Below are 13,701 nucleotides of genomic sequence, written 5' to 3'. Positions count from 1 at the left end.
ATTTAATCTCTCATACGGGCAATGCCAAAGAATGTTCAAACTACCATACAAGTGTGCTCAATTCACACGCTAGCAAGGTTACGCACAAATTCTTCAATCTAGGCTCCAGCAGTATGTGAACCAAGAACTTCCAGATGTACAAGCTGGGTTTTGAAGAGGCAGAGAAACCAGAGATCAAATTGTCAACATTCATTGTATCATAGAGGAAGCAAGGGAATTCTTGAGAAAAACATCTACTTCTGCTTCATTGACTACACCAAAGCCTTTGACTGTCTGGATCACAACAAATTGTGTGAAAAATTCTTAAAGAGATGGGAGTACCAGACCACCTTACTTATGTACCGAGAAACCTGTATGCGGGTCAAGAAGCAACAGTTAGAACCAGACATGGAACAGACTGATTCAAAAATGAGAAAGGAATATTACAAGGCTGGACATTGTCACCCTGCTGATTTAACTTATATGCAGAATACATCATGCAAAATGCTGGGCTGGATGAATCACAAGCTGGAATTAAGTTTGCCAGGAGAAATACCAAGAACTTCAGATATGCAGGTGATACCACTCTAAAGTTAAGAGGAAATAAAGTTGGGAACAAGCTAAGAGGAAATAAAAAGCCTCTTGATGAAGCTAAAAGAGGAGAGTGAAAAAGCTGGCTTGAAACTCAGCATTCAAAAAACTGAGATCATGGCATCTGGTCCCATCACTTCATGGCAAGTAGACGGGGGACAAAGTGGAAACAGTGACATTTTATTTTCTCGGGCTCCAAAATCATAGCAAATGGCAACTGCAACCATGAAATTAAAAGGCACCTGCTCCTTGGAAGGAAAGTTATGATAATCCTATACAGCATTAAAAAGCAGAGACATCTCTTTGCCAACAAAGGTCCATATAGACAAAACCATGGTTTTTCCAGTAGTCATGTATGGATGTGAGAGTTGGACCATAAAGAAGACTGAGTGCCAAATAACTGATTCTTTAGAACTGTGATGCTGGAGAAGACTCTTGAGAGTCCCGGGGACAGCAAGAAGATCAAACCAGTCAATCCTAAAGGAAATTGACCCTCAATATTCATTGGAAGGACTGATGCTGAAGCTGAAACTCCAAGACTTTGGCCACCTAATGTGAAGAGCCAGCTCATTGGAAAAGACCCTAAGATTGGGAATGATTGAAGGCAGGAGGAGAAGGGGATGACAGAGGATTAGATCACTGACTGAATGAACATGAATTTGAGCAAACTCCAGGAGATAGTGGAGGACAGAGGAGCCTGGCATGCTGCAGTCCCTGGAGTTGCAGAGAATCGGACACGTAGTGACTGAACAACAACAATCTCCCATAACACTTATATTCTATAGATTAAATAACCAATTATGATTTTCTTTAACAAACATGTTTGTAACATTATGGTCTTTGCATACTTTAAAGTTGAAGGTAACATTCCTGGGAGATAAAAGCTTTGAAGTTAACAATTGACTCACCTGGAGAGCTACTTGCTCTTTTTCAGTGAACACTGAAGAGTAAAGTTATTTAATATAACAGGGATTAACATATACACACTACTATATATATATAGAAGGCTACCCACTCCAGTATTCTGGCCTGGAGAATTCCATGGACTGTATAGTCCATAGGGTGGCAAAGAGTCAGACACAACTGAGCGACTTTCACTTTCTGTCTTCCTTTCACTTTCATATATAAAGTAGATAACCAACAGGGACCTATTGTATAGCACAAAGAACTATACTCAATATTTTGTAATAAGCTGTAGAGGAAAAGAGTCTGAAAAAGAATAAAAAAACTGAATGAAAAAAACTGAATCACTTTGGTGTGCACTTGAAACTAACACAACGTATAAATCAACTATACTTCAACAAAAAATAAATAAAATTTAAAATTAAAAAATAAAGACCATTATCTTAATCACATGCACACACATAGATGTATATATAATTTTATAATATATATAGCAGAAATGGAGCATACATAATCATATACATAACATATACATAACATATACATAACAGCTATAGTGCCCACATAGACCTTTGCCCTACCTGGCACTAGCTCCTTGTTCATGTGCTTCCATGGTCAGCAGAATGTAAAGCATTCACTTTATTATTTTAACTGAACAGAAGAGTAACCAGAAGAGACTCTGAGTTCTAAAAATTCTTGGGTCAATAAGATTCTGCCTTTCCAAGTTTCGCTTCAAACATCATTGTGACCCATGATTTCTCTTTTAATAGTAAGCAGAGAAGAATCAAGTTTTTAGGTTTAAAATGTTTTATTTCAGTAACACAGGAGTCACTAAAAAGATATATTCTTAAGTAGAAAAAGAAAAGTACAGAATTAGCATGGTTTCACTGGGAACGGAGGAGCAGGAAAGAGAATGGTTAATATAATATTCAGTTGTAGTTCTCCATTTAAAAACATCTCTGCATCAACTTGTTTTCATCCTTAGTGCTTTCTGAGCAATGGGTAAAATTTTCCTCACTACTTCACCATGAATTTCTCATCAGTCCATTGCCATTTTCCCAGCTGAAAGGTAAAAATATCCTTTTAACCTTTAAACTTTTGATTTTGAAACTACTTCAAAATAGCTTACAAAAGTTACAAAAATAGTACAGAGATTTCCACATACACCCTTCATCTTATTTTCCCTTATTTTATTTTTATTTATCTCCCTAATTTTAATATCTCACACAATCCCACTGCAATTATCAAAAGCAGGAAATTAACATTGACACAATGCTATTAACTGATCTACAGACCTTATTCAAATGTTGCTAGCCGTCCCACTAACATCTGTTTTCTGACCAGGATCCAGCACAGGCTCTCGCGTAGCACTTTGCTGTCACATCTCCTGATGTGACAATACCCCTAAGCAATCAGGGGTATTGCTTAGTCTGTTTTATGAACTTGAAACTTTTGAAGAGTGCTTGTCAGTTTTTTTTTTAAATATCCCTCAACTTGGGTTGGAGAAGGAAATGGCAACCCACTCCAGTGTTCTTGCCTGGAGAATCCCAGGGACGTCGGAGCCTGGTGGGCTGCCGTCTATGGGGTCGCACAGAGTCGGACACGACTGAAGCGACTTAGCAGCAGCAGCAGCAGCAACTTGGGTTTGTCATATACCTCATCAGGAGTAAATTCAGGTTCTGCATTTTGGTTTGGCAGTACCACACGTTATATCCTTTTCTGTATATCGCTTCAGAAGGCACGTAATATCCACTTGTCCCTTTACTGGTGATGTTAATTAACTCTGATCATTTATTAAAAGTAGTGTCTGCCAGATTTCTCCACCATAAAGTTACTATTTTCCCCATTGTGGTTGATAAGTACCTAGAGGGTGATACTTTGAGACTATGTAAAAGACCATGTTTTTCATCATACTTGTACTTTACCCACCAATTTTATCATCCATTATTCTTTTTTTAAATTATAGCTTTATTAGGGTATAATTTACCTAGCATCAAATTCACTCATTTTAAGTGTACAATTCAATAGTTTTGATGCATTTTTCCAGTTGTACAACAATCACCAAATCACCAAAATCTAGTTTTAGAACACTTCCATCATCCCCCCAAATTCCTTTGTGTCTGTTTATAATCAATCTTCTCTCCACCTTGGCCTTCAAATAACCATTGATCTGTTTTCTGTCTTTGTTTATATAATATACTAATCATTTTTCTCATTATTTATTTGCTTGAATCCTTGTCTGCACAAGGGCAGACCTAGATAGTTGAGGAAGGAGAAATCTTAAGTATAACACATTGTTTGGTATTTGACACAGGACCACTGATCAGTCTGAAAATCAAGAGAAATGATGAGTCATTCATTGACACCAAACCAAAAATAGCCTTTGGAAAGTTTGTTTTTTAGTAGGAGTTAAATGATGCAGATGCCTTAGATCTTCTATTAATTCATAAAATTCTTCCCAATTAAATTCCTCTCTGAATAAGTCAAAGGTACAACATTTGATATCTTACAAGTGTTCAGGAATTTTGATCCTATCACATCAACACGACTTGGAAAAATGTTAAGGTCCAGAGGTTTTGTTGGTGTTCTAGGTCTTCCTTCTTTGGTTTACTGTTTAAAAGTGTTATCATCAGAGCCAATTTAATTAACTCAGTGCAATATAATTTCAGGGTTGTTATGTCTTTCACACACCCTCCTAGTGAATATGAAAAAGCTTCATCCGTTTTGAGATGCCAGCTCGCAGTGTATAGACCAGATATAGCTCACAGTTATGTTTTTTGTGTTGTTGCTGTTTAGTCCCTCAGTCGTGTCCAACTCTTTGTGACCCCATAGACTGTAGCCTGCTAGGCTCGTCTGTCCACGAGATTTCCTGGGCAAGAATACTAGAGTGAGTAGCCATTTCCTTCTCCGGGGCATCTTCTCGACCCTGGGATCAAACCCGCCTCTCCTGCTTGGCAGGGAATTCTTTACCACTGAGCCACAAGAGAAGCCCATGTGTTCTGTGTTAAGTAATGTTTTAAAAACCTGGGCATTTCTATTTGTAAAATTGACATATATGGCTTTTCTTGAGAAATCCTTCAACCTTGTGATACAAGTCTCATGTTTCCATAGCTAGAGCTAAGCAGTGGCAGTCCACCTGAGGAAAAGAGCTCTTGTGAGAGCGAGGCGCTTCAGTCTGGCACATCCCACCAATTTCTTACTCAAACTTACCAAGACTGCTTCTCTCATTTAAGCTCCTTGCCCAGCCCCACTTGGCATTTAAGTTTGCTCTCCTAAGTTGAAATTTGAACAAGATTGTTGGATTTTTTTTTTTAGTTGAGCCAGAACTAACAGAATAGAGCTCACTAATCTTGAGTGTACAGATTGATTTTTTTCACATAACCACAGATTTTTATATAGGAAATTTTAACTTTTTTTCTTCCTTCACCTACACTTACACCTTATACAGACACTATTTCTATCTCTCCACTCTTTCAATGTGTTTATGTTGACTGTTTTTCAGTCGCTAAGTCGTGTCTGACTCCTTGCGACCCCACGGACTGCAGCACTCCAGACTTCCCTGTCCACTATTTCGCGGAGTTTGCTCAAGTTGCCTGTTAAGTCAGTGATGCTACCCAGCAGTCTCATCCTCTGCCACTCTCTTCTTTTGCCTTCAATCTTTGCCAACATCAGGGTCTTTTTCAACATTGGCTAGATTAATATTTATTTCAACATTATTATGACTGTATACGTGATATTTACAGATAACTCTCAGGGAATCCCATGAATATCCTTTTCTTTCAACTTTTCATTTTCCCTGACATTAATACTTGTTTTTTTGTGTGTTGTTCTTATAGTTTTGTTTGCTTACTATTGTGTACCTATTACCCCAGTTTGTGGTATCTTGTTATGGCAGACCTAGCAAATGAATACACCAGTACTTTAAAATTGCATGATAATATGCCTTGAAGTGGGTCTAATTCCATTTATTATCTGGGCACTCAGTGGTTCTTACAATCTGCAAACTCGTGTCCTCTCCTTGAATTTTCTAGGATTATTTTATCATTGATTTCCTTCCCTATATTTTCCCCTGTCTCTCTTTGTGGGACTCCTCTCCTACAGCTGTTGATCTTATGGTCCTATAACTTTCTTTCTTTCTTTTATTTTTTTTAAACTCGTTTTCTACTTCTATGTCTTTTTGCTCTACTATCTGGGAGATTTGCTCAACTTAATTATTCCAAGGTTTTTTTGAATTGTTTATTCTGCTAGCCCTCAGGTACCCTTTTCTATTCCCTTAATGTTCCTTAAAAAAATAATGCAATGCTCTTGTTTCATGGGGTCAATATCACCTCTTATCCCTCTACGGATATTTATAACAGTTCTCTGATCCCTTCGCAGGCTGAGTTTCTTCCGAATTGCTTTTTGTTTGCTTGTTTTGGTCTCTACCTTTCAAGTTGGTTTTCCTTAGATGTCTGACAATCGCTGGTTGTCTATTCACATTTAGGAGTGAGGTACTAAAAAGGCTTCTTAGGAGTTCTGACCCCATGGGTGAGCCTTGTAGACTGCCAGCTTCAGCTTCAAGTTCTCTGGGTGGGCCATATGACTTGATGTCTTTCTCTCAAGGTGGTCAGATGCCCCAGAGAAATTACCATGGTGCTCTGAAATTAGAACAGAGGTAAAACATTTGGGACTTTATTGGGCTATAAATGTTTCATAAATGTTTCTGTTTATGGTATTGAATCTCATTCCCAAATGTGCCAAGTCTTCCCTACAAAGTAATTCTATTTTATCATCGAGCCCCTGCCTGGCTGGGAGAGGAACAGGTATCTGGCTGTACAGCCTTGAACAGAGGATCTATGGACCTAACCACATCTTAAACTCACTTACAAACCATCCTCCTGCTTTTAATCCCACCTTTATCCACACTTTTGGAGGTACCAGGTATTCCCAGTCTTTTGGGAGGTCTTTGATGTAATCAGGTACTTTCTAGCTCTTTCTGAGGCAAGTTAAGGGGTCATCTTTCTTGGGTCTATTAAACTGGATACCTCTTATTTTTATGGCTTCTAAATCCCAAATCTCATTGTTCTTGTTGTCCCTCCTAATCTCATTATCATTGTAGGTTTCTGCCTTAAAAAGCAATTCCTTTGCTGTCATTTTACTGGGTTTCAAGAAAAAGCCAAAGTAAACATGTACATTCAATTGATCACCCCAAATTAGAAGTCAATTTTACATTTTCACAAGGGAATTAAAAGCTGGCTCAGGAGTGTTTGCAGACAGACAGGTCTGCTTTAAATTTTGCTACTGACCATCCCCATACTCTGTCTATCTGGTTGACAAACATGTCCATGGGACAGAAATTACAACTTTGACTCATGCTTTTATCTGAGCAACCACAAGTTTATTCACATTTTTGGTTCATTTGTCAACTGAAAAGGAAACCAATTCTACTAGCTTTAACTCCAACCAAAGAAATCTGAAAAAACTTCCTATCTTCCTGGCTTTGGTTGGGAGTAATGATCCTCCCCCAATCCCTGATTTTCTTCCAAAATAACGCAGCCTCTGCATTTTGAGTGCTCAGTACGTGCTAGGCGCTACGCTAGGCACTTTTACATGCATTATCCCATTTAATCCTCCCTGCAACCTTTCAATGCCCACATCATTGTTCCCATTTTGCACAGTGGAAAATTGAGGCTCTGCAAAGTTAAAGGATTTGTTCAGCTTCACACATCTATTAAGTGGTAAAGTCAGGGTTTAAATCCAAGTCAGCCTGTGTCCTGACCTGCTTTCACCCCACTATACTATCTTGATGATGATTTATTTCTGGACTTCTTGAATGTTCATTTGCATGTCCCTGGATCATTTAATTATGTTCTCACCTCCATTTCTGATGCAATTCCTATACTATATGCTGTATGTGAGTGAATGGCATCCAGTTGCTTCAGCCTTTCCACCCTTCTTACCCACCTCACACATCACTTCCTTCGGAAAGACTCCATGACTTTCTAAGGATCAATTTGGTGTCTCTTGTGTGCTCTTGTAACATATGCAGAATCCTGTTTGCCTTACTAAACCAGTGAGTACCCTTCCTAGAAATTATTTATTTCCTTATCTCTCAACTACACTAAACTATAGGCTCCTGAGAACAGTGGCAATAGTCATCTTATCCATGTGACATGACTATAGCCTAGTGCAATGCCTGGCACATAGCAGGTGCTCATTACATACTTTGTTGAATGAATGAATAAATGAACAAAATTATACTTACAGCTCAGTCTGAATGAAAATTTTTTCTCATTTAAAATAATGTTCTAATGATATTTTGACATTTGTCAAACAGGATTTTATAAAACTCAAGTCTTTTAACACTTTACATGTACTATTCAGAATACAGATAATATTTTAACTCTCACATATAAAATGGCAGTGTGGATGTTAATCCATGAAGCAAGTGCTGACAAGTTTTCAAAATACCTATTGAATTTCATTGTAGAATTTTAATCTATATGTTAACTAAGTACAAAGTACAAAGTGAAGTCGCTCAGTCGTGTCTGACTCTTTGTGACCCCATGGACAGTAGCCTACCAGGCTCCAGGTCCATGGGATTTTCCAGGCAAGAATACTGGAGTGGGCTGCCATTTCCTTCTCCAGGGGATCTTCCCAACCCAGGTCTCCTGCATTGGAGACAGACGCTTTACTGTCTGAGCCACTAGGGAAGCCCCATGTTAACTAAAGTGTCATCTTATTCTCAAATAAAAATCTGTCATGCTTTGAAGCCTTCTGTTTTAATTGTGAGGAAATCCCATAATTTAATGATAAAGTAAAATGCAGGAAATAATCAGAAAAGAATTTTTGATCTCCAGTTGCTACTGTGAATGGATCTGTTGCTATTTTTCTTGCCTCAAGAAAAGATAAGATTACCTCTTATCACCATTCCTGAGGAAATAGAAATTCATACAACAATTATCAGAATTTATGCAAAATGTTTCTCAGAAGACATGGTTTTCCAGCTCAGACATTCTCTGATTCGAAATCAGCCAAATAAAAAGAGGAGATAGATGGGATAAAACACAAATGGGGAGAAGTAAAAAACTCCTTGAAAGAACGTAACCTTTTACACAGTTTTAAAAATTGCAAAGAAGTCAACTGCTTTGTTGTGACACCTCATACAAGTCTTTACAGTGACTTGAGAAACCACCTGTTTATTCTATATAGAATCAAGGAAGATATACGAGGCCACAGTTAACCTCTGATATACCCTAGAGGGAAGAGTGTCACTGACCAAATACTAATTTCCCAGATATATTCATAGCATTGCCACACAGTAATGAGAATAAATGGTCTATTATATATTGAGATAATTACGGATAAAATAAAGCATCAACTGTGGCATTTTTCAATAACCTACCCCGGTATCCAAGAGCTCATAATCTAGGGAAGAGAATGCCCTGAACTATGGCCTTCCTAAATGTGGCAGAATATCTAAAGCTCTAGTAACACGATGTTGAAATACAAGTTCCATTGGGATAAACAAATACAACAAATAAGATATTCCACAGCCAGGTCACCACATGCAGAATTTACCAAGGAAATTCTGAGAACCATTTCAGTAACTCTTGGATCTCACAGGATTTTTAAATTTTTTTTTTGGAGACCATTTTGCCAAAGAGAGTTCCTATTTCTGCCTGTAGGGAGAGGAGACATAAATGAAGAAGGGCTGCCACTTCCTTCCAGGGCTTCCAAGACACATTTCAGAGCTTGAAATGACAATTTTATTGTGGCTGAGAGACACAAGTACACTGCCTGATTCCTGCCCAAGGATATTAAAGTGGCCTGGGGAACAGAGGTAGAGGTTGTGTTGGGATCAACCAGGATAGTCCAACCAAGAGTTTATAAGCAGCTTCTTTTATTTCTTTAAAAAAATATTAAATTTTCTCCCATTCTGTGGGTTGTCTTTTCACATTGTTGGTGTGTTGGGGGGGCGGGCACGGGGAGCACACTGGGTCTTTGTTGTGGTTCATGGCCTTTCATTGTGGCATAGAGGCTTTCTCTATGTGCCCTGCGGCATGCAGGATCTTAGTTCCCTGACCAGGGATGGAACTCACGTCTCTTGCATTGGAAGGCAGATTCTTAACCACTGGACCACCAGGGAAGTCATATCAGTGGATGAAAGCAGTTTCAGTGGATCAGATGTGGGCCACATGGAAAAGATCCAACTAAGTGTCATTTGGGATGCTGTCAAGTAGGATCACTTAGAGAGTGAAGAACCCTGGCAGAAGGAAATCAGAGGGGAGCTGCAAAATCACAAGTGATGGGCTCCAGTTTCATCCATGGTGTATATGTACCACAGCTTCCTTATCCATTTGTCTGCTGATGGGCATCTAGGTTGCTTCCATGTCCTGGCTATTATAAACAGTGCTGCGATGAACATTGGGGTGCACGTGTCTCTTTCAGATCTGGTTTCCTCAGTGTGTATGCCCAGAAGTGGGATTGCTGGGTCATATGGCAGTTCTAATTCCAGTTTTTTAAGAAATCTCCACACTGTTCTCCATAGTGGCTGTACTAGTTTGCATTCCCACCAACAGTATAAGAGGGTTCCCTTTTCTCCACACCCTCTCCAGCATTTATTGCTTGTAGACTTTTGGATAGCAGCCATCCTGACTGGAGTGTAATGGTACCTCATTGTGGTTTTGATTTGCATTTCTCTGATAATGAATGATGTTGAGCATCTTTTCATGTGTTTGTTAGCCATCTGTATGTCTCGGGCCTGGTGCCCTGGGAAGACCCAGAGGAATCGGGTGGAGAGGGAGGTGGGAGGGGGGATCCGGATGGGGAATACATGTAAATCCATGGCTGATTCATGTCAATGTATGACAAAAAACCACTATAATATTGTAAAGTAATTAGCCTCCAACTAATAAAAATAAATGGAAAAAAAAAAAAGAAGTCACAAGTGAACAACAGGCATAGAAATGTGCAAACCAGGTAACATGACCTATAGAAGACAGGTCCTCAGGAAAGCAATTTTCCAAAGGACCTAAGAAAGTCCCCAGAGAAGAGTCAGCTTTAAATATTAAAAGCTTTCTTATTTACCATTCCTCCAACCCCAAGAGGTCAGAAACTGGCTAGCCAGCTGGAGTAGGAGAAGAAAAGAAAAATGGTATAAAGGGGAGAGAAGAAACCAGCCATGCATCCTTCCCCACCTTTGCTGCTGCAGGCTGCCAGGCTCAAGCCCTCCCCAGCTGGGGGAATATTTGCCATTAAAGATAAGGTAGAGTTTTGATCAGTATTTTGGGCTAGACATTTTGGCCTCAGACTTGAAACTATGTTTGCACCTCAGAAATTGACCTAAGAGGAAAAGTCATGGAACCTTCCCACGTTCCCATATGTGATTGGCAAGAATTATCCTCACTGAATGCACTTCGAGAGGCAGTGGGAAACCATAACAAAGATGTGTTTTGATTCCATTTACCAGTCATACATTCACTAAATGGGTTACTAGGACATTTACATTTGTATACTCAGGATTTACTTTTCTTTATGTTGTTATTGAGGTACAGGTGATGTACACTATCATATAAATGTCAGGTATACAACATAGTGATTCATGATTTTTTTTAAAAGTACTGAATTTTAAAAAAGTTTATTGCTGAACAATGATCTGGTCCTGGAAAGAGAACCATGTCAGGATTCTATACACTGAAATGGGAAAAAAGTATTTCAAAAGTGCATACAAACTTTGGTCTGGTGCTGACAGCCATCCATGGACAGCAAAATTTCTGAAATTCTATAAGCTTGTCTGGTTTTTCTGTTTTTCTCGAAATGACTCAAGGTGTTTAGGGAGATCATAGTTACTTAAAGAGAGATACCCTCCAAAGGGGTAGCGATTACTCAAAAGGGTAGATACAAATCAGCAAGAAAAACTCTAAGGGTTTTTCATAGGCAAGTGGGACAAAATACAAATAGACACACAAGAAAAATACAACTATATAATGAAATAATATGGGAAAATATTCAGCTCACTTATAAACACATAAAGTATTTTAAAATTTATTTTTAGTTGAGTAAACTTGTGAAAATTAAAAGTGAATACCAGTGTTAGTGAAGGTATATTGAAAGAGTCTCACACATTGCTGATAATTTGGCATAAACTTAAAGCCAAAATTATGGTTGTAATTTTTATTTGTACTTTTAACTTTTTATTTTGAAAACTTTTTAGATTTACAAAGCAGAAACTTCTATTCTTCATCTAGATTGACTAATTGTTTACTTTGTTATTTTCAATTTTATTTTGGTATTATAAGCATTATTATCATTATCATTGTCATTACTGATGACCATCCGAGAATAAGTTCCAGATGTCACACCATTCTTCCCCTTTACCATAAATATTTCAGTGTATATCTCCTAAGAATAAGAATATTCTCTTTATTCTCTTATACAACCACGGTGAAGTATCAAATTTAGAAAATGTAATTTTGATACAGTACGATTACCAAATACAGAGTCAGTTGGCAGGTCTTACCAGTTGCTGAGTAGCTTTCTTTGTGGTGTCCTTTTCTTCATCCATGATCCACTTCTGTGTCCCTCATTGCTTTGAGTTGCTCTGTCTCTTTAGTCTCTTGTAAACTGTACCAGTTCCCTGACTTTTGTCTTTCGTGGCACTGACATTTTTGAAAAAATATTGGCAGTTGTTTAGTAGAATGTCCTTCAACGTAAGTTTGTCTGCTAGTTCCTCATGATTACACGCAGGCTTTTCTGGCATGAGTTTCTAACTTTTGACCTAATAATTTCCACTTCTGGGAATCTATTATGAAGAAATAATAGTAAGTAAAAAGCAGTGTTAATGTTGTATTTATATGAGATGAGGAATGTCCACTAAACCTATTCTGATAATCATTTTATGATGTACGTCAAATCATTATGTTGTATACCTTAAAAGTATACAGTACTGTATGTCAGTTATCTCACAATAAAACTGGTGGAAAACCCCAATTTATATGGCTCCAAAGTAGCACAAATGTCAAATAATAATAAAATTACAGCCCACATGTTCTGAGAGCATGTACTCAATAACCAGCAGTATGTTCTGTGGTTTATGTGCTTCATCTTATTTAATCTCTCTTCCCCATAAATCCTTCCTCTCTCCAGGTAAGATGACTTTGGGAAAATTGCCTAAAACTTGCTGTAAAGAAATATTTATTTCTTCCTTAGGGTCCAGTGTGCATGTGCTCAGGTTGAGGAAGATGGGGATGGCAGTACCAGACCTGGGAGACAGAATCCTTACCACCCTTTGTCTATATTCTACTGGATAGTCCTTACCATGGATTGCCAGGCGGCACGAGGTATCCCCTAAGACACAATGGTATTTATAGAAACAACACTCACATTGTACTGATTTCATAGGCTTTGGGATAAAGTCTGAATTCTTTCCCAGGACCCTCACATTTAGGTCCTGCCCACCTTCCAAGTTTCATTTCTTGCCTCTGCAGTCTGCACCCTCTGGGCTCCATTATACTTTTAATTCCCAGGGTGGGCAGTGGTATCTCCTGGCTCCCTGCCTTTGCATGCAGTGTTTCTTCTGCTTGGAATATCCTGAATGAGCTCTTCTCTGCGTGCTGAATGCTTACTTGTCATTTAAGACCAGTTCCCATGTCACTGGGTCAGTAAAGTCATTCTTCCTCAGCGTCGATTTCTCTGCCAACACCCTCTCCACCAGAATAAATCATTTCCTGTCTGTGCTTCCTCACTCTCACAGAGTTTTGTGCAGCAAAACATTCCTGATTGTCCCACGGAACTCAAGCCTCTTCTTTCCTTGGTAACATGTATCTTGCTGCTAGATCACGAGTTCTGGGAAGTCACGGAGCAAGTATGTTAATAGTTTTGCCTTTAGTAGCATTTAGTTCAGAACTGACATGTGGGAACCACTTGATAAATATTTGGGGAATTAAAGGACGGTACATAAATGATTTAGGATTCATTCATTCATTCACAAATTAATCCAAGGTCCTTCTAGTTATAAAATGCTACAGCATGAATATTTCCTATTGATGAAATAGCACTGTATATTAGAATATGGCCTAACTTACATTTAAAATACTTATATATAGTAACATAACCACATAAGATATATATCTATATATATACACATATATGTATGTGTGTATATATAGTAGTTCCCCCTTATCCAAAGGGGATATGTTCCCAGACCCTCAGTGGGTGCCTGAATCTGTGGATAGTATTGAACAATAC

The 13,701-nt window shown here is 38.4% G+C and overlaps 1 long non-coding RNA gene across 1 annotated transcript; it reads right to left on the bottom strand.

Annotated features, from left to right (window-relative positions):
• Positions 1-2,358: 2,358 nt before the first annotated feature.
• LOC122685811 lies at positions 2,359-12,118 on the bottom strand. Its single transcript, XR_006338553.1, has 3 exons — positions 11,975-12,118; positions 5,899-6,110; positions 2,359-2,535 (listed from the first exon to the last, which is right to left on the bottom strand). It is a non-coding gene; the product is annotated as an uncharacterized LOC122685811 (long non-coding RNA).
• Positions 12,119-13,701: the final 1,583 nt, after the last annotated feature.

Source organism: Cervus elaphus, chromosome 29 (assembly GCF_910594005.1).
Source record: "Cervus elaphus chromosome 29, mCerEla1.1, whole genome shotgun sequence".
NCBI lineage: Eukaryota > Metazoa > Chordata > Mammalia > Artiodactyla > Cervidae > Cervus > Cervus elaphus.
Note: the sequence above shows the minus strand (reverse complement) of the source record. Positions and strands in the feature narration are given on the sequence as shown.